Source organism: Bombina bombina, chromosome 4 (genome assembly GCF_027579735.1).
Source record: "Bombina bombina isolate aBomBom1 chromosome 4, aBomBom1.pri, whole genome shotgun sequence".
NCBI lineage: Eukaryota > Metazoa > Chordata > Amphibia > Anura > Bombinatoridae > Bombina > Bombina bombina.
In genome coordinates, this window is record NC_069502.1 from 643,919,723 (window position 1) to 643,945,065 (window position 25,343).

The following is a 25,343-nucleotide window of genomic DNA, read 5'->3' on the forward strand; positions in this document are numbered from 1 at the left end:
TTGTTTAATATAATCATTATATGGAAATATTGTAAAATGTTGGATAGTAAATGTATTGCTGTGTTGTTGTCTGCTGCCACCCGAGGGCCAGAATCCAGTATGACAGTTAAGGGACTTAACTGTTAAAAGATGCGTTTCCATAGCGACAATATATACTGAGCCAATGGGGAGCATTCCCCGGGGTTTCCAATGAGAAGGGAAAAGCACCGTGGGCATGAACGAAAGAAGCCATCAATGGTTAGATTAAAGGATTAGCAATGCAAACAAGGGGACAGTTTTTTTTGTGACTTGCTGGATACTCGTGATTTGATTTTGGCTGCGATACCTGGGAGCACATTTCACTTCAGCAAGGAACTGGAAGCTTACCCTTGATCTATGCAATAACTTTCCTTCAAATGAGATGACCTAAAGACCCCTACACATTGGTTCAAATTGGTGAAGCATAATTGTTCTAATTTTTAAAATTTGAAACAAAGGTTATTGGTAAGAACATAGTCAATTTGTATTTAATTGATTTAAAGAGAGCAGTCTATATTTTTGCTTATATTCATAGTCCTATATATAAAGTATAAGTTTGTCTCTTGCATGCTAAATAATTTATCTGTGCAAAATATAGAATATATATATATATATATATATATATATATATATATATATATATATATATACATCTTAGAATTGGTTTTAACTATAAGTAAATAAGAATCTGTTCCAGTTTAAATAAATAGACATTTTAAAGTAACGGTTTACAGTAAGAATATATGTATTTTTAGTATCCTAATTAGAATTGTATTAGAATCAATTGCAGCTAAATAGCTGAGTATATATATATATATATATATATATATATATATATATATATATATATATTGCCCTATTGTTTACTAAGCACTGTTAGAGTTGTATTGTTTGGATGTTAGTAGTTAAAGATCTTAAGTCTCATTGTGTTAAAGGGACATTATACACTCATTTTTTCTTTGCATAAATGTTTTGTAGATAATCTATTTATATAGCCCATAAAGTTTTTTTTTTTTTTAATTAATGTATAGTTTTGCTTATTTTTAAATAACATTGCTCTGATTTTCAGACTCCTAACCAAGCCCCAAAGTTTTATGTGAATACGCTCGACTACCTACTCCAGCTTGCTCCTGTTTGTGTAAAGGGTCTTTTCATATGCAAAAGAAGGGGGAGGGGGGGGGAGTGTCTTATTTGCCACTTGCAGTGGGCTTTCCAGCTACCTTTTCAACAGAGCCAAACTGACAGCTTCTAAGTAAGTTTTTAAACAGTTTTATACTGGATTTTTATTTCAGTATCTGTGCATATTATTCTTTATAGTAGTGTCTATTACATGCAGTTATATGAAAATGAGTGTATACTGTCCCTTTAACTGGGTGAAATTTCTTTGTGAATAAGGTAAACTTGTATGAACTCTGAATAACATATTTTAAATAGATTTTAAACGCATATAATATTGACTCATATTCTGGTATTACAAATAAATTTCAATGTGTTCATAGATATTTACTAATAAAAAGAATTCAGGTATTTATATTAATGTTATGGTTTCTAGTAGATGCATATTGATTAAGGGTTTATTTTAAATGATAATTATTAAATATATTATATTATAACCCTGCCATAGACTGACTTATTATTTGGAGAGCACTACTGAGATTCTTATAAATATACTGACATATATATATATATATATATATATATATATATATATATAATAAATGTTCTTGACTTAAAGGGACATGAATGCCAAACTTGTCTTTCATGATTAAGATAGAGAATATAGCTTAAAAAAAATCCAATTTACTATTAACAAATTTGCTTTGTTCTCTTGTTATTCTTGTTGAAGTCTAAAGCATTACATTACAGTAAATAGCGCTGTCATCTAGTGCTCTTGCTAATGTATAACATTGTTGCAACACTGCTGCCATATAGTACTGCAGACATGTGTACACTCTTGAGATAACGTCCCTGCTTTTCAACAAAGGATAACAAGAAAATTAAGAACATTTGATAATAGAAGTAAATTGTAAAGTTGTTTAAAATGGTATGCTCTATCTGATTCATGTAAGAATTTTTTGTGTTTTATGTCTCTTTAAAATCATTGAGTGCCTGATTTGGAATTCTTTCCTATATTTAACTGAGTTTTACAGAGTGGACAAGTAACCTTTCCCTCTCGACTAGTGACTATAGTAACTATCTAGATTACCATTGGATAATTTCGTTTATTATTTTTTGTAATATTAGTTTTTAGACTGTTATTTTTTGTAATGTTAGGTTGTGATTTTTTTTAGTAGTGTTAGGATTTTTTAATTTTGTAATTTAGGTTTTTTCTTTTTGGTATATATTATTTTTTTCAAATAATATTATGTATAAATGTGGGTGTTTGGCAGTTTAGGGGTTAATAGGTTTAGTTTTGTATTTGCTATGTGGATGTTTGGTGGTTTAGAGGTTAATCGGTTCAGTTTAGTATTTGCGATGTGGGAGCGGTGGATTAGGGGTTAATAGTTTTATTTAGGTGTAAACAATGTGGGGGGTCGGCAGTTAAGGGGGTTAATAGGTTTAATTAGGTGTTAGCGATACGGTTGGGCAGCAGATTAGGGGTTAATAGGTTTATTTAGTGTTGGCGATGTGGTGGGTTGGAGGTTTAGGGGTTAATAGGTTTATTTAGGTGTTAGCGATGTGGGTGTACAGTGGATTAGGGGTTAATAGGTTTATTTAGTGTTGGCGATGTGGACTGTCAGCAGTTTATGGTTTAATAGGTTTATTTAGGTGTTAGTGATGCGGGTGGGTGGCGGGGATAGGGGTTAATAGGTTTATTTAGGTGTTAGCGATGCGGGTGGGCAGCAGATTAGGGGTTAATAGGTTTATTTAGTGTTGGAGTTGTCGGGGGTGATGGGTGTTTAGACTAGGGGTTTATGTTAGGGTGTTAGATTCAAACAAAACTACATAGACATCAATGGGAAATGCGTTATAACGATCACCATTCCGCAATTGCAGGTGTTAGTTTTTTCTTCCCATTTTTCTCTTTTGATGTCTATGGGGGAAAACGTCAAGTCAGGACTTGTATTTTGAGCGGTATGGAACTTAACGCACCATACCGCACAACACAAGAAGATTTTTTTGTAACTTGTAATGGCAGCGCTATGGAAAGTGCGATACCGCTAAATTTTTTGCGTTATTTACGCACCGGGTTTAGCGCACAACTTGTAATCTAGGTGTATATTTTTACTTCTGCTACAATTTCTTATTAACCTGTGACTAATAGAAATTTCCATTCCAGTAAGTAGGAATTTCCATTCCAGTACAAAACACACACACTAATACTCACACATACACACACAGATATACACACATGTACACACATACACATAAACACACATATACACACAAACACACACACATGCACATACAAACACTCACATGTACACAAACACACATGTATACACAAGTACACCCACATATACACACAAATGTACACACGTACACACATACACACACAAACACACACGTCTACAGACATGTACACAAACACACATGTACACACACAAACACACACATATACACAAATGTACACACACAATTCCACCCCAATTCGATCAAAAGTTGGGACAGTATAGAAAATGCAACAAAAAAAAAAAACAGTCATTTGAAAATTCAATTCACCCTGTACTATATTGAAAACACATTACTAACACATTATTTTATGTTTTATTTTTTTTGAATTTAATGTATTTTTGAAAATATACACTTATTTCAAATTTGATGACTGCAACACATTCCAAAAATTTTGGGACAGGGGCAATTTAGGACTAATAGCGATGTGACAAGTTGAAGTTGAAATAAGAAAGTGATGTGAAACAGGTGAGGCACTCATGTAATCATAGTATATAAGGAGCCTCCAAAAAAGGCCTAGTTCTTCAAGAGCAAGGATGGGTTGAGGCTCGCAAATCTGCCAACAGATACGTCAGTGAATAATCCAATACTTTAAAAACAACATTCCCCAAAGACAAATAGGTAGGATTTTGGGCATTTTACCTTCTACATTGCACAATATAATTAAAAGATTCAAGGAATCCGGTCAAATCTTGGTGCGTAAAGGGCAAGGCCAAAAAAACACTTCTGAATGTGCGTAATCTCCGATCCCTCAGATGTCACGGTATCAAAAACCATCATGAGTCTGTAATGGATATCCTGACATGGGCTCGGGAATACTTTGGTAAACCTTTGTCAGTCAACACCATGACCGTTGCATCCACAGATGCAAGTTAGGGCTTTACTATGCAAAGCCGAAGCAATACATCAACACTGTCCAGAAGCGTCGTCAAATTCTTTGGGCTCAGTCTCATCTGAGATGGACAGTAGCACAGTGGAATCATGTTTTGTGGTCTGACGAGTCAATTTCAAATAGTTTTTGGAAAAAACAGCCGTCGCGTTCTCCGGGTCAAAGAGGAAAAGGACCAGCCAAGTTGTTTTTAATGTCAGGTCCAAAAGCAAGCATCTGTCATGGTATGGGGGTGTGTCAGTGCCGATGGCATCGGTAACTTGCACATCTATGAGGGCACCATTAATGCAGAAAGATATGTATACATTTTGGAGAAACATATGCTGTCACCCAGATGGCCTCTTTTCCAGGGACGTCCCTTCATTTTCCAGCAGGATAACGCTAAACCACATTCTGCCCCGGATTACAAACGCATGGTTGCGTAAGCAGAGAGTGCAGGTACTAGCATGGCCTGCCTGCAGTCCTGACCTGTCTCCGACTGAGAATGTGTGGCACATTATGAAGTGCAAAATAAGGCAATGAAGGCCCTGTACAGTTGTGCAGCTAAAGACATGCATAATGGATGAATGGGGGAAAATTCAGCTTGCTAATTTAACCAACTGGTGTCTTCAGTGCCCAAACCTTTAATAAATGTTATTAAAAGAAAAAGTGATGTTTCACAGTAGTAAACAGTCAACTGTCCCAACTTTTTTGGAGTGTGTTGCAGTCATCGGATTTTAAAAAATAAATTAAGTTTGAAAAGTAAATCATCATATAATGTGTTTTCAATATAGTACAGTACAATTGAATTTTCCAATGACTCTTTTTATTTTATTTTTTTATTTTTGCATTTTCCATACTGTCCCAACTTTTTCGGAATTGGGGTTGTGTAAAATTAATTAATTTTCTGCTACTCTTTATATACTTTTTATTTCTAAAGATTGGTTTGTTGCCTAATTGACATAAGTGCACAAAAACTGTCTAGAACAGAGATTTCCTTGTTTTGATGTGACTCTACTGATGGCTAGAAACATATCTGATTGATACATGGGGGCCGATTTCGTACGGAGCTTGATGACCCTGTTTCCGCTAAAGACCGCTGCTCCATAACTTGTCCGTCTGCTCTGAGGCCGCAAACAGAAATCAACCTGATCAAATCTGCAGGGGGCGGCATTGCACCAGCAGTTCACAAGAACCGCTGGTGCAATGATAAATGCCGACAGCGTATGCTGTCGGCATTTATCGATGTGCAGCAGACATGATACGCTACTTCGTATAATGTCCACTTGCACTATGTTAAATCTACCCCTAGGTTTGTTATTATTACTAAGCACTTCACTTCTCTTATTATTATTTTGTTGTTATCATTATTATTATTATTATTATTATTATTAATAATACTATAGAAAGTAATGATCATTTTGATGCATAAAGATCTTTATCAAGTGACTGCACTTGTTGCTTTAGAAATACATTTACACAGGTTCATCTAATAAAGATTGTGCCTTTTCTGAGTCACCAAAGTATGTGTAAACATTCCTTGGTTTTGTACAAAAAAGTTCTAAAGCTCGCTCCATGCTGTGACTGTCACAATCCCCAGATGAGGTTGCTGCAATGGCAGATCATTCATTTCCTGAACTTTTGTACATGATGTTCCAAGATCCCTGTTGTGATAAGCACAATTCTACACAGGCGCACTCCTGCTACGTTTGGTTGTCTCCTTTCTGTTCACTTGAGGCTAACTGTACCAGCAAAAAAAAGAGAATTGTAAACATGCCACTGTATTGTCTGAGGGGCACATGCATTGCTATTTTGTGCATGGCCAACAGCTTTCCTTTTCAATATCTGGGCAACAAAGACCACAGCAAAGCTTTAGAGACCTGTAAAACTATTAATTAAACTAAGAAAGAGCACATGATTCATACAAAAAGGTATCACTTAACTAAACACAGATGTCCTCTACTTGGATGAAGAAAATGTAAATAGAAAAATTATTAATCTGTGTGGTCTATCCAGTGAAACAACCAAATAAGGTGAACGTAACAGCAGCGTAAGGTTTTACAAAAATAGGCACATTTTAGTGTCAATACTTATATAACAAACAAATTATTTTCCAGTTTGAAAAACTTGTACTATTCTAGCAAAATTTCCTGGCTCTTAAAAGTCTTTCCATGCAGAGTATAATAAAACTTTTTTATTTATAAACAAAATAAACAGAACAAGTCATAACATTATTAACCCCTTAATGACCGGACCATTTTTCAACTTTCTTATCCTTAATGACAATGGCTATTTTTACATTTCTGCAGTGTTTGCGTTTAGCTGTAATTTTCCTCTTACTCGTTTACTGTACCCACACATATTATATACCGTTTTTCTCGCCATTAAATGGACTTTCTAAAGATACCATTATTTTCATCATATCTTATAATTTACTAAAAAAAAATTATAAAATATGAGGAAAAAATGGAAAAAAAACACTTTTTCTAACTTTGACCCCCAAAATCTGTTACACATCTACAATCACCAAAAAACACCCATGCTAAATAGTTTCTAAATTTTGTCCTGAGTTTAGAAATACCCAATGTTTACATGTTCTTTGCTTTTTTTGCAATTTATGGGGCAATAAATACAAGTAGCACTTTACTATTTCCAAACCACTTTTTTTCAAAATTAGCGCTAGTTACTTTGGAACCCTGATATCTGTCAGGAATACCTGAATATCCCTTGACATGTATATATTTTGTTTTAGAAGACATCCCAAAGTATTGATCTAGGCCAATTTTGGTATATTTCATGCCACCATTTCACCGCCAAATGCGATAAAAAAAAAAAAAAGTTCACTTTTTCACAAATTTTGTCACAAACTTTAGGTTTCCCACTGAAATTATTTACAAACAGCTTCTGGAATTATGGCACAAATGGTTGTAAATGCTTCTCTGGGATCCCCTTTTTCAGAAATAACAGACTTATATGGCTTTGTGGTTGCTTTTTGGTAATTAAAAGGCCGCTAAATGCCGCTGCGCACCACACGTGTTTTATGCCCAGGAATGAAGGGGTTAATTAGGGAGCTTGTAGGGTTAATTTTAGCTTTAGTGTAGTGTAGTAGACAACCCCAAGTATTGATCTAGGCCCATTTTGGTATATTTTATGCCACCATTTCACCGCCAAATGCGAGCAAATAAAAAAATTTTTTTTTACATTTTTCACAATTTTAGGTTTCTCACTGAAATTATTTACAAACAGCTTGTGCTATTATGGCAGAAATTGTTGTAAAAGCTTCTCTGGGATCCCCTTTGTTCAGAAATAGCAGACTTATATGGCTTTGGCGTTGCTTTTTGGTAATTAGAAGGCCGCTAAATGCTGCTGTGCACCACACGTGAATTATGCCCAGCAGTGAAGGGGTTAAATTAGGTAGCTTGTAGGGAGCTTGTAGGGTTAATTTTAGAGATCAGCTCTCTTCCCTCCCCCACCCCACAATTGTTCCCGCCATCTTAAGTACTGGCAGAAAGTCTGCCAGTACTAAATAAAAGAGTTTTTTTTTTTTATATAAAAATAATAAAATATTTTAGTTGTGATGGACCCCTGCCTTAGCACCAACCTCCCTGATCCCCCCCCCCTCCAGCTCTCTAACCCTCTCCCCTACCTAATTACCGCCATCTTGGGTACTGGCAGCTGTCTGCCAGTACCCAGTTTGGCCCCACAAACCAAAGTATTTTAATTTTATTTTTAACTTTTATTTTTATTTTTAATTATTTCTGTAGTGTAGCAGCCCCCCCACAATACCCCCAACCCCCTCCCTCTCCCAGATCCTTTTATATGTAAAAAAAATTATTTAACTTTTTTTCCCCTTCCTACTTCATTGGTGTCAGTGTGGCTAATGCGCTCACGTGCTCGTGCGCCCCCGTGCACATGCCCCCATGCACATGCCCCCCCCCTCCGTGCACGTGCGCGCGCCGTGCACGCGCGCACACGCTCCCTCCTCCCACCCGGACAACGGCACCATCGGCACCATCGCTACCGGTGCAGAGAGGGCCACAGAGTGGCTCTCACTGCATCGGAGGCTTGTAAAAGGGTATTGCAGGATGCCTCCATATCGAGGCATCACTGCAATACCCTCAGAGCTGCTGGAAGTGGTTGTGATTACTTCCAGCACTCTGTTAGACAACTGACGTACCAGGTACGTCTATTGTCATTAACAGTTAGTTTTTGCATGACGTACCTGGTACGTCAGTTGTCATTAAGGGGTTAAAGGGACACTAAACCCATTTTTTTTCTTTCATCATTCAGATAGAGCATGCAATTTTAAGCAACTTTCTAATTTATTCCAAGTATCAATTTTTCTTTGTACTCTTGCTATCTTTATTTAAAAAGCAGGAATGTGATGCATAGGAGCCGGCTCCTTTATGGTTGAGAACCTGGGTCCTGCTTGCTTATTGGTGGCTAAGGCCCCTAGTTATCAAGCCGTCAACCGCAAATGCGCTGGAATTCCACAGCGTATTTGTGGCGAGGCTGATTCGCCTTAGTTATCAAGCCCTACACACCGGCAAAAGTAGAATTTAGTGACGTAAGCTTCGATCCGCCAGACTCAGTCCGACACAGATCGATTCTTACATCACTCCAGATGTTCCGAACACAAGTTCGGCACAATCTGACTACTTTTGCTAGTTATCAAAAAACTAGCAGGTACGCTCAGCACTTTTCCGGCCCAGCGTACCTGGTTTTCTATCCGCCGCCCTGGTGGTGGCGGATCCCATAGGAATCAATGGGAGTCGGACCATAGCGAAAGTTCATGTTCGCTGCTGCCCGACATCCCATTGATTCCTATGGGAAGTGTGTACAACTAACACCCTAACATGTACCCAGAGTCTAAACACCCCTAATCTGCCCCCCTACACCGCCGCCATCTACATTAAACATGCTAACCCCTAAACCTCCGCTCCCGGAGCCCACCGCAACTATAATAAATGTATTAACCCTTAAACCGCCGCTCCCGGACCCCGCCGCTACCTACATAATACCTATTAACCCCTATCCTGCCCCCCCTATCCTGCCGATCCCGTACCCCGCCGCAACTAAATAAATTGTTTAACCCCTAAACCGCCACTCCCGGACCCCTCCGCAACCTATATTAAACTTATTAACCCCTAATCTGCCCCCCCTACACCGTCGCCACCTATAATAAATTTATTAACCCCTATCCTGCCCCCCTATACCGCCGCAACCTATAATAAAAATTTTAACCCCTAAACCTAAATCTAACCCTAACCCTAACACCCCCTATCTTAAATATTAATTAAATACATCTAAATAAATATAACTCTTATTAAATTCATTATTCCTATTTAAAACTAAATACTTACCTATAAAATAAATCCTAATATAGCTATAATATTACTAATAATTATATTGTAGCTATTTTAGGATTTATTTTTATTTTACAGGCAAATTTAAATTTATTTTAACTAGGTACAATAGCTATTAAATAGTTATTAACTATTTAATAGCTACCTAGATAAAATAAAGACAAATTTACCTGCAAAATAAAAACTAACCTAAGTTTCAATTACACCTAACACTACACTATCATTAAATAAATTATTCCTATTTAAAACTAAATACTTACCTGTAAAATAAACCCTAAGATAGCTACAATGTCATTAATAATTACATTGTAGCTATCTTAGAATATATATTTATTTTACAGGTAACTTTGTATTTATTTTAACTAGGTCAGGGCCGGATTTCCCATTAGGCACAGTAGGCATGTGCCTGCCTGTCAGTAATAAAAAAAAAAAAAAAATTTTTTTTTTTTTTGTGAGGGCATTAATTTTAGTAAGAATTGTGCTGCCAGGTGCTTACAGAGTTGAGTGTTTCATTGGGAATATGTTACAGCAGTTGAGGGAGCCATGAAGGAGAGAGGGGCAAAGATTAAAACTAAACCCCTCCCATTTTTGCCAGGCATGTTTAGTTTCACTTTTATTTTATGTACTTCTGTTACCTCACACAGCCAAGCTTCATTGCTGATGTGGTGCAGACACTTTTTGTTGAAGGAATGAAAGCTTCAGAACAACAGGTTAGGACTGTACAAGGCTTCTAATGCTGCCTAGAATGACAACATAACAAGCAGAGCACTTTAACCCCTTGGCTACCAGAGAGGATTGCAGTGAATTCACTTGTTATGTGCTGTAGTGCATTTTGATAGCCAGGGGGTTAAATTCTGCTTCAGGATTAATGTTTTTGTCCTATAAAAGCGTTGGAGGTGAGGAGGTTATGTGCTTCTCTGCTCTTCATTACAAGCTGCCAATTGTGGTTTACAGCCGACTGTAAGGCTGTAAAATGTGTATGTGTGTAAACCACTCACATGGCATATTTGTTTGTATGTATGTATATGTATGTGTATGTATATATATATATATATATATATATATATATATATATATATATATATATATACATACACACACATCACATTAACAATTGTTAATCTGTTCTTTTATCAAGTAAGTGTGGTAAGTTTGTGTTTTGTGGTAAATTGAATTTCTAATTTTAAACACATTTGTTGACCCCTGGATTACATATTATCTACAACATTCCATGTTTTCCTTTGAGAGCAACATCATATTATATTTATATTTCAGAACTAAATAAATGTAACATCTGTGTGTATTTGTACCAAAAATATCAGAGTTCATAAGATTTTTTTCATGTAATGGAAAAAATACCTACATTTTATATTTTCTTCCACTGGCTGCACAGGTTGTTGATGAGCTTGCATGCTGCTAGTTGTAATATTGCTATTGTTTACACAAAACTGTGTTTAACTCTGACAAAATGTTAAGCACATAGTCAAAGTCATCTCCAGAAAAGCAATACACTAATGGCTTGTCAATAAACATGTCCTATGAGCCCATCTGGGTCTGCACAGATGTGTATTGCTGTCTCAGAACTGACATTGACTATGTGTTTAACTCTTTTGCAAGAGGCTAACACAGTTCTGTGCAAGCACTAGTGCAATAATAAAATGCCCTAGCAAACTGTCACATTTTATGTCCCTTTAAATAGGGGTTTCTTTAGAATATTTTGCATTAAAAGTTTAACATGATTTGTTTTTGTTATACATAATAGAAATTGTATGGCCATTTGAGTCAAGTGAATATTGATTTTTGGTGTAGCTTCCATTACAACAAATATTGCAATTGGTGTGTGTATTTGTGTATCTCCATAAAAGGGAAAATGTAATTTTACATCTAATATTTATTTTTAGTTGTCCTAAATAATAATAAAAAAAACTCCTCATTTTTTTCCACTTTTTTGGGGGGGTGGGGGCGCTTCAGGTCTAGTCTGAACTAGGTACAATAGTTATTAAATAGTTAATCAAAAAGAAGCAGAGATCTGAGCACTCGGGGGCAAGTAAAATCCTTAGAAAATCTTTATTGAGGTAAGAATAAAAACTGCATTTCAATGCAGGTAAGCAAGGACAGCAATCCTGACGCGTTTCGCGCCCCCTAGTGGCGCTTAGTCATAGGAATAGGTGCTAGAGGTGTCTATGGTATACTTAAAGGGATGACTGACCAATCACTAACCTGTAATAGGTGTCATCGGACACCACCCCAAAAAGAACACCAACAGCACAAGAGAAATGTTTTAAAAAAAAAACAATATAGGTAATAAAACTGTAGGTACAAAAATCCTTGTATGCATACTTACAGGCTTATGAGATAGAAAACACATTATACATGGAAAATATATTAATTAATCAATGTATCTTATAGGTTACCTAAACAATGTATTTATAAAATGCCTAGATGACAATATATTAAACATATCCAGAGCTACCAATTAAACCTAGGACGATATGTAAATATATTACTTATAAACATGAAGGCTTTATGACAATGTAAAGACAATAAAAAAATGAGATTTATATAAAGTGTTTGATTAATCAGTATGAAAGTTTGAATAATATTGGAAAATAATATTATTTAAAAATATATAAAGTGGTTAGAAAATATGCTGTTAGCAATAAAGGGGTCAGTAATCTGGAAGAAGAAAAAATGACAAACATTGCTATGTGCATGTTGTTGAACATGAATCAAAGCAAGGAAATGTCAAAAAGAAAGGTGTTTTATACATTAATCTATGAAATAAGAAATATCCCATTCCAGATTAATACCCTTGGGATGTCTGGTTTCTAACTTCAGAATCCAGAATAGCTCTCTTTTTGTGAGAAGTTTATGTCTGTCTCCCCCTCTAGTGGGTTTGTGTACTACCTCAATGATCTGAGCTCCAAAACTGGGAACACCAGTTAGGTGCAGGCCATTGAAGTGTTTAGCAACCGCTGAGTTTTTATTAAAATTATCAATGTCTCTCAGGTGCTCCCTAACTCTGTCTCGAAATTCACGGGAGGTTTGGCCTACATACTGTTGTTGGCAAAGATTGCAATTAAGTACATATACTACCCATTTGGTTCTACATGTGGCATAGAAACTGATTTCAAATTATTTCAATGTGCTATTGGAAAAAAAAATGGTTGCCAATAATAACGGATTTGCAGGCTTTGCAATTGAAATTGTGACATTTGAAATTGCCTCTTCTGCCACTGTGTAGCCATGTTGAGGAAGACGGATTAGTGGTTTGTATCATGCTGGGAGCTAATCTGGAGCCCAATGTTTCCGGCTTTCTTGAAACAAATTTGAAGTCAATCAATGAATTAGATATTAAGGGATCATTTTTAAGGAGAGGAAAATGTTTCTTTAAGATATTTACTACTTCACTATATTGGTTAGAAAATGGAGTACTAAACACTACTGAGTTTTCTGAAAATGTTTTGTGAGATCTTTTTGGTTTGGGGATACTCTCTACCTTGGCATCTTGCTGTGCTTTTTCCAGGAGACTTAAGTCATATCCTCTGGCTAACAATCTGTTTTTTAAATCATTAGATTGGTTAGAGTAGATCTCATAGCTATTGGTGTTTCTCTTAAGTCTTAAAAATTGGCTTTTTGGAATTGATTTGAGAAGGTGCGGAGGGTGGGCTGATCGGGCATGTAAGATGGTATTGCCCGCAGTGGGTTTTCCATAAGTACTTGATATAATTGAACCGTCATCTACCATTCCTTCCAATGTCAAGTCCAAAAAGTTAACTATAGAGGGGTTGGATTCTCCAGTGAATTTCAGTAGGCTAGTGTTGGTATTTAAATATTCCAAAAAACAGGCAAGTGAGAAACCCTCTTGTCCCCTATTTTCAATTATGAAAATCATATCGTCGATAAATCTATTATAAAAAATAATATCATGTATGAATGAGTTTTGATAAGAATAAATATGTTGGAGTTCCCACCAACCCACATATAAATTGGCATATGAGGGGGCGAATTTCGCCCCCATTGCCATTCCACAAAGTTGGAGGTAAAATTCTTTATCAAAAATAAAATAGTTGTGGGTTAGTAGGAACTAACTATTTAATAACTACCTAGCTAAAAGAAATATAAAATTACCTGTAAAATAAATACTAACCTAAGTTACAATTAAACCTAACACTACCCTATCATTAAATAAATTAAATTAATTAACTACAAGTAGCTACAATTAAATACAATTAAATAAACTAACTAAAGTACAAAAAATAAAAAAATATTACAAGATTTTTAAGCTAATTACACCTAATCTAAGCCCCCTAATAAGCCCCCAAAGTAAAAAAAATGCCCTACCCTATTAGCCCCCCAAAGTAAAAAAATGCTCTACCCTATTCTAAATTAAATAAAGTTTATTCTAAATTAAAAAAAAAACAGCTCTATTACCTTACCAGCCCTTAAAAGGGCCTTTTGCGGGGCATGCCCCAAAGTAAACAGCTCTTTTGCATGTAAAAATAAAATACAACCCCCCCCAACATTAAAACCCACCACCCACATACCCCTACTCTAACCCACCCAATCCCCCCTTAAAAAAACCTAACACTACCCCCTGAAGATCATCCTACCTTCAGCCGTCTTCAGCCAGCCGACCACTGATGGAACAGAAGAGGACATCCGCAGCGGCCGAAGTCTTCATCCAAGGGGCGCTGAAGAGGTCTTCCATCCGATAGAAGATAGAAGATGGCGTCCCTCGAATTCAGGTAGGAAAAATCTGATTGGCTGGTGAAATCAGCCAATCAGATTGAGCTCGCATTCTATTGGCTGATAGAATCCTATCAGCCAATCGGAATTCGAGGGTCGCCATCTTGGATGACGTCACTTAAAGGAATATTAATTCGGCGAGTAGGCGTCGGTGGATGAAGATGGCTCCGCGTCGGCTGCTTTGAAGATGGCTCTACTCTGCTCCGGATGGATGAAGATTGAAGACGCTGCCTGGATGAAGACTTCTATCGGATGGAAGACCTCTTCAGCGCCCCTTGGATGAAGACTTCGGCCGCTGTGGATGTCCTCTTCTGTTCCGTCGGTGGTCGGCTGGCTGAAGATGGCTAAAGGTAGGATGATCTTCAGGGGGGTAGTGTAAGGTTTTTTTAAGGGGGGGTTGGGTGGGTTAGAGTAGGGGTATGTGGGTGGTGGGTTTTAATGTTGGGGGGGTTGTATTTTATTTTTACATGCAAAAGAGCTGTTTACTTTGTGCATGCCCCGCAAAAGGCCCTTTTAAGGGCTGGTAAGGTAATAGAGCTGTTAACTTTTTTAATTTAGAATAGGGTAGGGCATTTTTTTATTTTGGGGCTTAGATTAGGTGTAATTAGCTTAAAAATCTTGTAATTTTTTTTATTTTTGTAACTTAGTTTTTTTATTTTTTGTACTTAGTTTATTTAATTGTATTTAATTGTAGCTACTGGTAGTTAATTAATTTAATTTATTTAATGATAGTGTAGTGTTAGGTTTAATTGTAACTTAGGTTAGGATTTATTTTACAAGTAATTTTGTATTTCTTTTAGCTAGGTAGTTATTAAATAGTTATTAACTATTTAATAACTATTGTACCTAGTTAAAATAAATACAAAGTTACCTGTAAAATAAATATAAATCCTAAGATAGCTACAATTTAATTATTAATTACATTGTAGCTATCTTAGGGTTTATTTTACAGGTAAGTATTTAGTTTTAAATATGAATAATTTATTTAATGATAGTGTAGTGTTAGGTGTAATTGAAACTTAGGTTAGTTTTTATTTTACAGGTAAATTTGTCTTTATTTTATCTAGGTAGCTATTAAATAGTTAATAACTATTTAATAGCTATTGTACCTAGTTAAAATAAATTTAAATTTGCCTGTAAAATAAAAATAAATCCAAAAATAGCTACAATATAATTATTAGTAATATTGTAGCTATATTAGGGTTTATTTTATAGGTAAGTATTTAGTTTTAAATAGGAATAATTAATTTAATAAGAGTTATATTTATTTAGATGTATTTAATTAATATTTAAGATAGGGGGTGTTAGGGTTAGACTTAGGTTTAGGGGTTAATAGTTTTATTATAGGTTGCGGCGGTATAGGGGCGCAGGATAGGGGTTAATAAATTTATTATAGGTGGCTACGGTGTAGGGGGGGCAGATTAGGGGTTAATAAGTTTAATATAGGCTGCAGAGGGGTCCGGGAGCGGCAGTTTAGGGGTTAAACAATATATTTAGTTGCGGCGGGGTACGAGATCGGCAGGATAGGGGTTAATAAATTTATTATAGGTGGTGGCGGTATAGGGGGGCAGGATAGGGGTTAATAGGTATTATGTAGGTGGCGGCGGGGTCCGGGAGCGGCGGATTAGGGGTTAATCAGTTTATTAGAGTGGCGGTGGGCTCAGGGAGCGGCAGTTTAGGGGTTAATACATTTATGATAGTTGCGGCAGGGTCTAGGAGCGGCGGTTTAGGGGTTAATAACTTTATTTAGTTTCGGGGGTCTCCGGGGCGCCGGTATAGGGGGTAGAACAGTGTAGTTTAGTGTGGGTGCTTAGTGACAGCTTATCAATAAAGCTGTAAAAAAGCCGAAGAGTAGCGAGATCGGATGAGTGATAACTATCACAGTCCGCTGCTCATCGCACGTACTTGGTGCACGGCTTTTTGACAGCTTTATTGATAACTTTGGCGAGCGTATTCAGGTCCGCGGCGGCGATGGTAGGCGAGCGTAGGAGGGCGTATTGGGGCTGGCGATGGCAGGTAAGTAGACACATTGATAACTAGAGGCCTAAATGTCAGCCACCAATAAGCAAGTGCTATCTATGGTGCTGAACCTAAAATGGGCTGGCTGCTAAGATTTATATTCCTGCTTTTTAAATAAAGATAGCAACAAAACGAAGAAAAATTGATAATAGGAGTAAATTAGAAAGTTGCTTAAAATGTCATGTTCTATCTGAATCTCGAAAGAAAAAATGTTTGTTTAGTATCCCTTTAAGCATGGTATAATAAAGTGTGCAGATGCTGACTTCTTTGTATGTCTATTCAATACTATTGTGGTTTACTGGAGCCATACACATTAGCAAAAAGAAAGAACAGCTTTGTTTATTATTATAGAATCTTTTTAGAATATTCACTTTTTTTGGGTCCTAAAGTCTGTTTAACTTTATTGTATAGTTGTCTCTGTGGGTAAGAACAAGACATCACATTAGCAATAAACAAAACAGATGTTAGCAATATCTGACATTAAATTACAGTGATAACAAACATCCACACACCTAATGTGGTTCTTAACCTGCTTTCAACCCTTTCCCAAAAAGTGAAGATAATCATAACTGGAAACACGTAAGAAGGTAAGTGGTACTGATCTAGTAATGCAAAAGACTGTTTAAAGTGAATTAGCTGATTCATTTAATGAACGAGACAGCCCTCTATGCACCAGTCCTGACTCATCACAATAATGATAGGCCCTAGTGTATTTCATGTCCCACTAATTAAATTACTGTTGTAATGAACATTTAGAAATTGAATTTATGTATGTTTTAAGATCTTAATTGTACCTCAGTGGTTGAGTTCCATTTTATTGAAGGTTTATTATCATATTTAGCATCTGTTTTCTTGACATGTTTCTGATGCCAATAGCCATTTTCAATGTACAATGCATGATTTATGCATTACATTATCTAACAAGCATATATCACTAACTGGTGACCAATATTTGCAGTTTCTACTGTTGTCCAGGAAATGGGCTTTTTTCAGGTTTTAGCTATAAATCATTTCTAAAATATATCCTTGTCTCTGCATGTTTCTTTATGAGAATATAATAGTTATTCAGTGTTGAACACACTTCGTGTTGAGTACAGCTTCTCAGAAAGACTTCCTTTGATTTGCTTTATCATTGCTTCTCTCTTTTACAAAAAAAGACTCAGATTAGAGGCCAAAATAGGTAAAGTTAAAGAAGGTACTTTTAACACTGGAATATGCAGAATACAATCTTTAAAAAAAAATTCTCTCCTTTTATAGATTTTGAGAGAATAAATCAAAATATTTGCCCATGGAAGATCCAACCTAAGCGTCCAAGGTTACCTTAAAGTTAGGAGGAACAATTAGTAATTTGTTTTGCTAAAATTAAGAATCGGGAACTCACCTTTGGAGGTATTTCCCTATTCCCTGATCATTTTATTTATAAAATAATTTTACCAGGAAGGGTACATTGAGATTTCTCTCGTTTTCAAGTATATCCTAGGTCCACAAAACATTGCACAATAGGGTACAATAAAATACAAAAACAATATTAATACATTATATATGCAAAATGTAACATAGAACAGGTAGGAAATATATAATCAACCATGACAGGTGCATTCTGGTTTGAGATATGTAGAGAGGGATCTCTTAAAGGATTTTAGGGGAAGGTTTGAAAGTGTGTGGGAGGTCGTTCCATAATTATGGTGCTCTGTAGGAAAAGGAGGATCAAGCTGCTTTCTTTTTGTATTGAGGCAAACTAAATAATGTGCTGGTACTGGATCAGAGATTATAGGAGGTGGGAACCGCCAGGGAGAGCATTCTGCTCAGGTAGGGTGGGAGCTTCCCAGAAAAGCTCTTAAACACAAGGCTGGAAAGATGGAGGGTGCGTATGGATTCCAGCGACAGCTAGCTTAGTTCTTTTAGCATGTCAAAATGGTGGGTCCTGTAATTACATTGTAGCACAAAGCGGTAGAACGAGTTATACAATGTGATGGGGCCTATCTATCAAGCTCAGAAAGGAGCTTGACGGCCCATGTTTTCTGGCGAGTCTTCAAAAAACAAAGTCTATTGGTACTACTTGCCAGAAACAGCAGTTATGAAGCAGCGGTCTCAAAGACCGCTGCTCCATAACCCTGTCCGCCTGCTCTGAGCAGGCGGACAGGAATCGCAACAATTTAACCCGATCGAGTACGATTGGGTTGATTGAGACACCCTGCTGGCGGCCCATTGGCCACGAGTCTGCAGGGGGCGGCATTGCACCAGCAGCTCTTGTGAGCTGCTGGTGCAATGCTGAATACGGAGAGCATATTGCTCTCTGCATTCAGCGAGGTCTGGCGGACCTGATCCGCACTGTCAGATCAGGTCCGCCAGACTTTGTTAAATAAAGGCCATTAAGTTTATTAAGGTGAGTTTGCAGTGCAGGTGCATATACTACATCCCTATAATCAATGATTGGCATCAGCATTTGCTGTACAATCTTTTCCTTTACTGTAGGGCTTAGGCTGGATTTGTTTCTTTACAGGGCACCTAGTTTTATAGAGTTTAGATGCAAGTTTTTCTATGTGGAGGCCAAAAGATAGATTGGGGTCTAACAACATACCCAAGTATTTGAAAGAGTGGACTGTGGTCAGTGTGGAATTTGATTTTGTTCTGATGTGTAGATAGGAATTTTGTAGTTTGTGTAATTTAGGTAATGTTCTAAAGATCATTGTGACAGTTTTATCAGTGTTTAGGAAGAGTTTGTTTTTTGAGATCCACTTTTCTACCTCTGTGAACTGGTCTTGGAGCACTGCCTCAAGTTGCGGCAGATTGGATTTGCTTGCATAGATTACCATGTCATCTGCGTACATGTGTACAGTTGAGGATTTGCAGACATTTGGCAGATCATTTAAAAATAATGTGAATAATAGGCGGCTGAAAATGGAACCTTGGAGAACACCACACGTGACTGAGAGAGGGAGGGAGTCGCTGTCAGAAATGGAGACATATTGTGATGGAAACCATGTTAGCGGATGATCACCAATACCTGAGTTTTTTAGTTTGATCAGTAGTATGTTGTGGTCTACTGTGTCAAAGGCCTTTGCAAAATCAAGGAAAATAGCTCCAGTTAGGTCTCCTTGTTCCATGCTAGTTTGGATGTTGTTGCAAACTTTTAGGAGGGCAGTTGTAGTGGAGTGGTTCGGGCGAAAACCTGATTGATCAGGGGTCAGATAGTTAGATTGTTGGTAATACTCACATATTTGCGTATGGAAGCACTTTTTCTAAGATTTTTGATAATACTGGGCGCAATGATATTGGGCGATAATTAGAAACCAAGGTTATCTTACCACTTTTATGGATAGGCACTACTCTTGCAGTCTTCCAAAGTTTGGGTATATATCCAGACACCAAGGATTCGTTAATTAGGGTTGTGACAGGTTTAGCAATTGCTAGGGCAATGAGCTTCAACAGCATTGCTGGGATTTGATCAGGTCCAGACTGTTTTTTCATTGTTAGATTATTAAGGTGGTTCTTAACGACACTGATGGGTACAGGTCTAAAATTGAACTTCTCTATATTGGGTCTTTGCAGATTTAGTGGGGCCTGATCCACATTTGTAGTTTCAGGATGTGTGTCATTTATTAGTTTGTCAATCAGGGTGGTGGAGCATCTGACAAAATAATTGTTGAAGGCATTTGCTACTTCTAAGGGAAGTTGCAGGGTTTGGTGTGTGTAAGTTATTTATGATTTTCCAAAACTTTCTAGGGTTTAATATGTTATTGTTCAGATTTTAACACAAATATTGCGCCTTGGACAGTTTTGTTTGTTTAGTGCATATATTTCGCCATTGTCTATATACACAGTGATCGTTCATAGAGCCTGTATGCTTGAACTTTGACCACAATGAATCCCGAAACTGGTACATTTGAATGAGGTCAGCTGTGATCCAATTCAAGTGTGCTCCTTTTATTCTCACCTTAAGCAGCGGGACATGCACATTCCAAACTTGTAGGTGTTTGGACTGAAAGAATTCAGCTGCAGAGTCTATATCTGGGATTAGGTTTAATCTGTGCCAGGGGAGGTTCTTGATGTCATATGTCATTTAGAAATGATTGAATATTACATTTTTTGAAGGACCTGGTGATTTTAACCTTGGGAGAGGATTTAAAGGCTTTTATTTTGTGCACGCAGTACACTAAGCAGTGGTCACTGAAACTGTTAGGGAGAACACTTGCCTCCTGAATTTGGTCAGGAGAAGTGGAGAGAATCCAATCGAGCAGGGTGTGGTTATGGTTTTTAATGTTTATGCGATTTGGGGAGTAGATTAAAGGGTTCAGATAGATTCAGATATAGAATACAATTTTAAACAATTTTCTAATTTATTTCTATTATCTAATTTGTTTCATTCTCTTGGTATCATTTGTTGAAGGAGCAACAATGCACTACTGGCTTCTAACTGAACACATGGGTGATCCAATGACAATTGTTATATTTCTGCAACCACCAATCAGCAGCTAGAAACTAGGTTCTTTGCTGCTCCTGAGCTTACCTAGATAAACCTTTCAGCAAAGAATAACAAGAGAAGGAAGCAAATTAAATAATAGAAGTAAATTGGAAAGTTGTTTAAAATTGTATGCTCTGTCTAAATCATGAAAGACAAATGTTGTGTTTCTTGTCCTTTTAATTGCGTTAGCTGCAAAGTCTTAAACTATTATTTTTAGGATTCAGCCAATCAATATTAAAATCTCCAAATACCAAATGTCACTTTTTGGGTTTTGAGCTATGGTTTCATTAAGGAGATGGGCTATGTCAAAAAGGGAATGCACAGGGGAGCTAGGTGGGCGGTAGATTCCTGCAACAATGATTGATTTACTGCACGGGATCTCAATTGTGCCAGAAAGGAAATCAAAGGTGGCAGGAGAGCTAGATTTTTGTAAGGGGGTGTACTTTATGGAATTGTCAACATAAATTACAATGCCGCCTCCTCTTTTTGTGAACAAAATTGGAAGGTGTGTAGATGAAAATAAAACACAAATAGTAAGAGTATAAAAAAATAAAATAAAAAATAAGTATACAATATTGATGTGTGATATATAGCTATAGAGATGTAATTTGAATTTAGATGGTAAGGGAATTTAGGTAAGGTCTTGAGAATCTAGAAGAGATTCAGATAGCTCAAGGTTGGCTGAGATCATTTTTTGATGCACAAATCATGCTCTGAAGAGGTACTATTCATAGCTTTATGGTGTTTTCAGGAAAGGAATTAGCACACATTAAGGCCCTATGAAAGAGTGTAACTGGGTAGCTTCCAGATGTGGCTCTTCAGCTGGGTCGGCTGATAACACCTAAGCAACAAAAATAAAACAAAGCTTTTCTAGACTTTCAGGTGGTAGATATTCAATAATCGTCTATTCTGTGTTGTCACACATTTCATCTCTGAAGCTTCAGATCAAAACTGAATCCATGACAAGCTCCTATGTTAAAGCTTAGAATTTGATTCTACGGAGTGGATATTATGTCACACAATTTGTATTATTTTTTGCTAGACTCCAAAGGTATTAGGAAATAACTTATATAGCTTATCTTGATTTTAATACAAACACTGACATATTTTCATAGTAAAAACACAAAACTGTTTGGATTTTGCTTGTAAAATGGTTCAATTACTGTACATAATACATCTTTCCTAACACCTGTCCAGTCGTATGATATCATCATTTTCTTCATATTTAAGTCTTTGGTACTCAAAAGTGATCAGAGAAACTGTAGTCACACATTTGTAAATACGTGAAGTTTTTGTGTATGAATTTACATTCAAGGTAAATGTAAAAAAATAAATAAATAAAAAATAAAAAAATAGAACTCCCATCAGTTTAAGTTTCCAACGTGGGGATACATAGGTGTCGATTTATCAAAGGTTTTGCAAGCCTTTCGACCCACAACAGCTTCTCACAAGAGAACCTGCACACTGTATTTAACAATCAGCGGTTATCAAACCGCTGCTTTCCTAATCTTTCGCCACCTCTAAAGTGGTGGAATTCAATCTCTGTGGTCTAGTCCGACTGGAGTGATTGACAGCTCCTGCCCGAGCATGATTGGCTGTGCGTGGGCAGGGAGCGTGATTGCACACAAGCGCAAAATAGCGAGCTGCGGCAGACAGCTTGATAACTCGCCCCTATACTCTATGATCCATTATCATTATTTGTCGCTGATAAAGCCTGTCCTGGTTCCCTGGTGAATTTTTTGTAATATATTTTCACTTTTTCAGTTCTACATAAAAATTATGAATTTAGAGTAAAGTCATGCCTCATAAGCAAAATAATGCTATATAAAAAGGATACAGTTGCTTTTAACAGGGATTTCTTTGAGAGTAGGTGGATGCCCTTAAAAAAGACGAGGGAGAGTTGGAAGGTTTATTATAGCTGGCAATATACCATGAAATAAAAAATGTATGCAAGGAGCTATTTATTCTCCACCAATCAGAAAAAACCCATGTGATATGGTGCTCATTAATTTAAATAAACTAATATATTTAGACAGTATTTTAAAAGTGGCGGTCTGTGTATGTAATCTAGCAAACGTATGTAAACAAACGGTCTATTATTGCTGGGGTTTTAATTAGATTTGAAGGAAACCATTTAAATAGAAAAGGGTGATTTTACAACAATAAAAACCCTCTGGTTCCTTTATGTCACTTCAAAATACAGAATAATTTAAGTGAATTACTATGGCCATTATTTGGTTTACATTATAGGCAGCAATCCTATTAAAAAGTCATAGGCATGCTGCACAGTTTTTAGGATCAGTAGACTTTAGAACATTAACTTTGTGCAAACAAATGTCTGTAATGTTTAAATTACACTACAGTAAAGGCAATACAAAATATAAGCACTGTATTCCACCATAAACATAATGGAAAAACTAAGGCCACACTAGCTATGCTGTCTTGCGTTTTAAAACAAACAAACAAACCTTAAGAACAATTTTCAGAGGTAAATTACATGAAAATGGGTTAAAATAAATAATGAAATATATTGCAATGTTATGTTACTGCTCTCAACTAAACATTTTATATTAATATCTTAAAAAGTTCACTGTTTCTTTTAATGTGTATCTTTTTAAAAAAAAAAATATCAATGCAAATAATATCTTTTTTCCATCTGAATAAGTTAAATTCTAATTGAGTTCAGAATTTTGGAAATGGATAAATTATATTTGTTAAAAAAAAAATGTTATGCTAGACTTAAAGGGATATGAAACTCAAAAGTTTTCTTTCATGGTTCAGATAGTTTCAATTTCTATAACCATTTTTTCTTTATTCTCTTGGTATCTTTTGTTGAAAAGTAGGGGCGTATGCTTATGAGCCAGCACATTTCTAGAGCACTATATGGCAGCAGTTTTGCAAGGATGTTATCCATTTGCAAGAGCACTATATGGCAGCACTATTTCCTGCCATGAAGTGCTCCAGATGCCTACCTAGGTATCTCTTCAACACAGAATATCATGGGAACAAAGACCATTTGATAATAGAAGTAAATTGGAAACTATTTTTAAAAATAGTATGCTCTGTTTAAGTCATAAAATAATATTCTGGGTTTCATATCCCTTTAAAGCTAATTAGAAAATAGAACACGAGCATCTGTATGTAAAAAGGAAGATAAAATTCCCTTAGTAGCCACACCCCTTTGTATAGGGACTTTATGCATCCAGTACAGATACATGTCTCATGACTTGCAAGAGAGTTGCATCTGACATGAGCATGCACAGTCACTTTATTTCCCTCCCCAGGTTAGGGAAGTTTACTATGAAATATTGCAAGATTATGGTGAAATCCCATAATCCCAAATCATGTTTTTTTTTTTTTTTTTTTACAATTTTAGTTTTAAATAGAGAAAAATCCAGGTATACAGTTTTAAGTATTTTCTTTCTCACAATTGCATCAGGGATAAATAAGACTCAATGTTGTGTAAAATGTCCCTTTAAGTAAAGTACAAGAAAAAAAGTTGAGTAGAAGATGTTTAATAGAATAAATTAAATCTTACATAGAAAAAGCAACACTTAAACATAAATATTCTTTTTGCATAGCTAAGCTACAACTTACTGTAAAAATTGACATTGAAGTGATCAAGAAATTGTGTCTGGGTAGAACTGATCCTTAGACAAAGAATGCTAACTAGCTGGTAAGGGCAATACCCACAAGTTTTCAGGACAGCAGCAGTTTTTGAGACAGACTGAAATACATTTTTAGAAAACAGGGAAATGGTGCATACCTAGGTATTAATGCTCACTGGTTGAACTCTCATAGCTTGTTTAGTTGAGAGGACAAGTCTTCAAAACCTGTAAAGAAAATGTAGGTTTAATGAGCACCTGATATAATTTAGATATGTCTTTTTTAGATGAAAATAAAATATATATATATATATATATATATATATATATATCTATATCTATATCTATATATCTATCTATCTATATATATATATATATATATATATATATATATATATATATATAATATATATATATATTATAAAAAACGTTTATACAATGTCCCATTAATATATCTTTACCTGTGGTCCATCAAGATTTCTTTCATGTCACCATTTTAATTAGTTTAAATTTAACTTTTTTAATTAAAGGCTAAACTGGGCTTTGTGTAAAACTGTATTTTTAAAGGACACACACACACACACACATATGCACTCACTCACACATACATATACACTCACACACACACATAAACACTCAGAAACACACACACACACTTACACACATACATAAACACTCACACATACACACTTACACACTCACACACACATAAATACACACACATACACACACACACATATACACTTACTCACTCACTCACACACACATATACACTCACAAACACAGACACACTTATACACTCACACATATACACTCACACACACATACACACAAATATATGCATGTGGCATGTGACCTAT

The 25,343-nt window shown here is 36.1% G+C and overlaps 1 protein-coding gene across 2 annotated transcripts in view; it reads right to left on the reverse strand.

The window, feature by feature from the left end:
• TMEM200A (transmembrane protein 200A) overlaps positions 1-25,343 on the reverse strand; it is a 359,336-nt gene that overhangs the window by 96,674 nt on the left and 237,319 nt on the right. For both annotated transcript variants that reach the window (XR_008402042.1, XM_053710687.1), the window contains exon 3: positions 24,645-24,711. The gene's annotated coding sequence lies outside the window, so the exon portion shown is untranslated. The remainder of the gene's footprint in view (positions 1-24,644; positions 24,712-25,343) is intronic.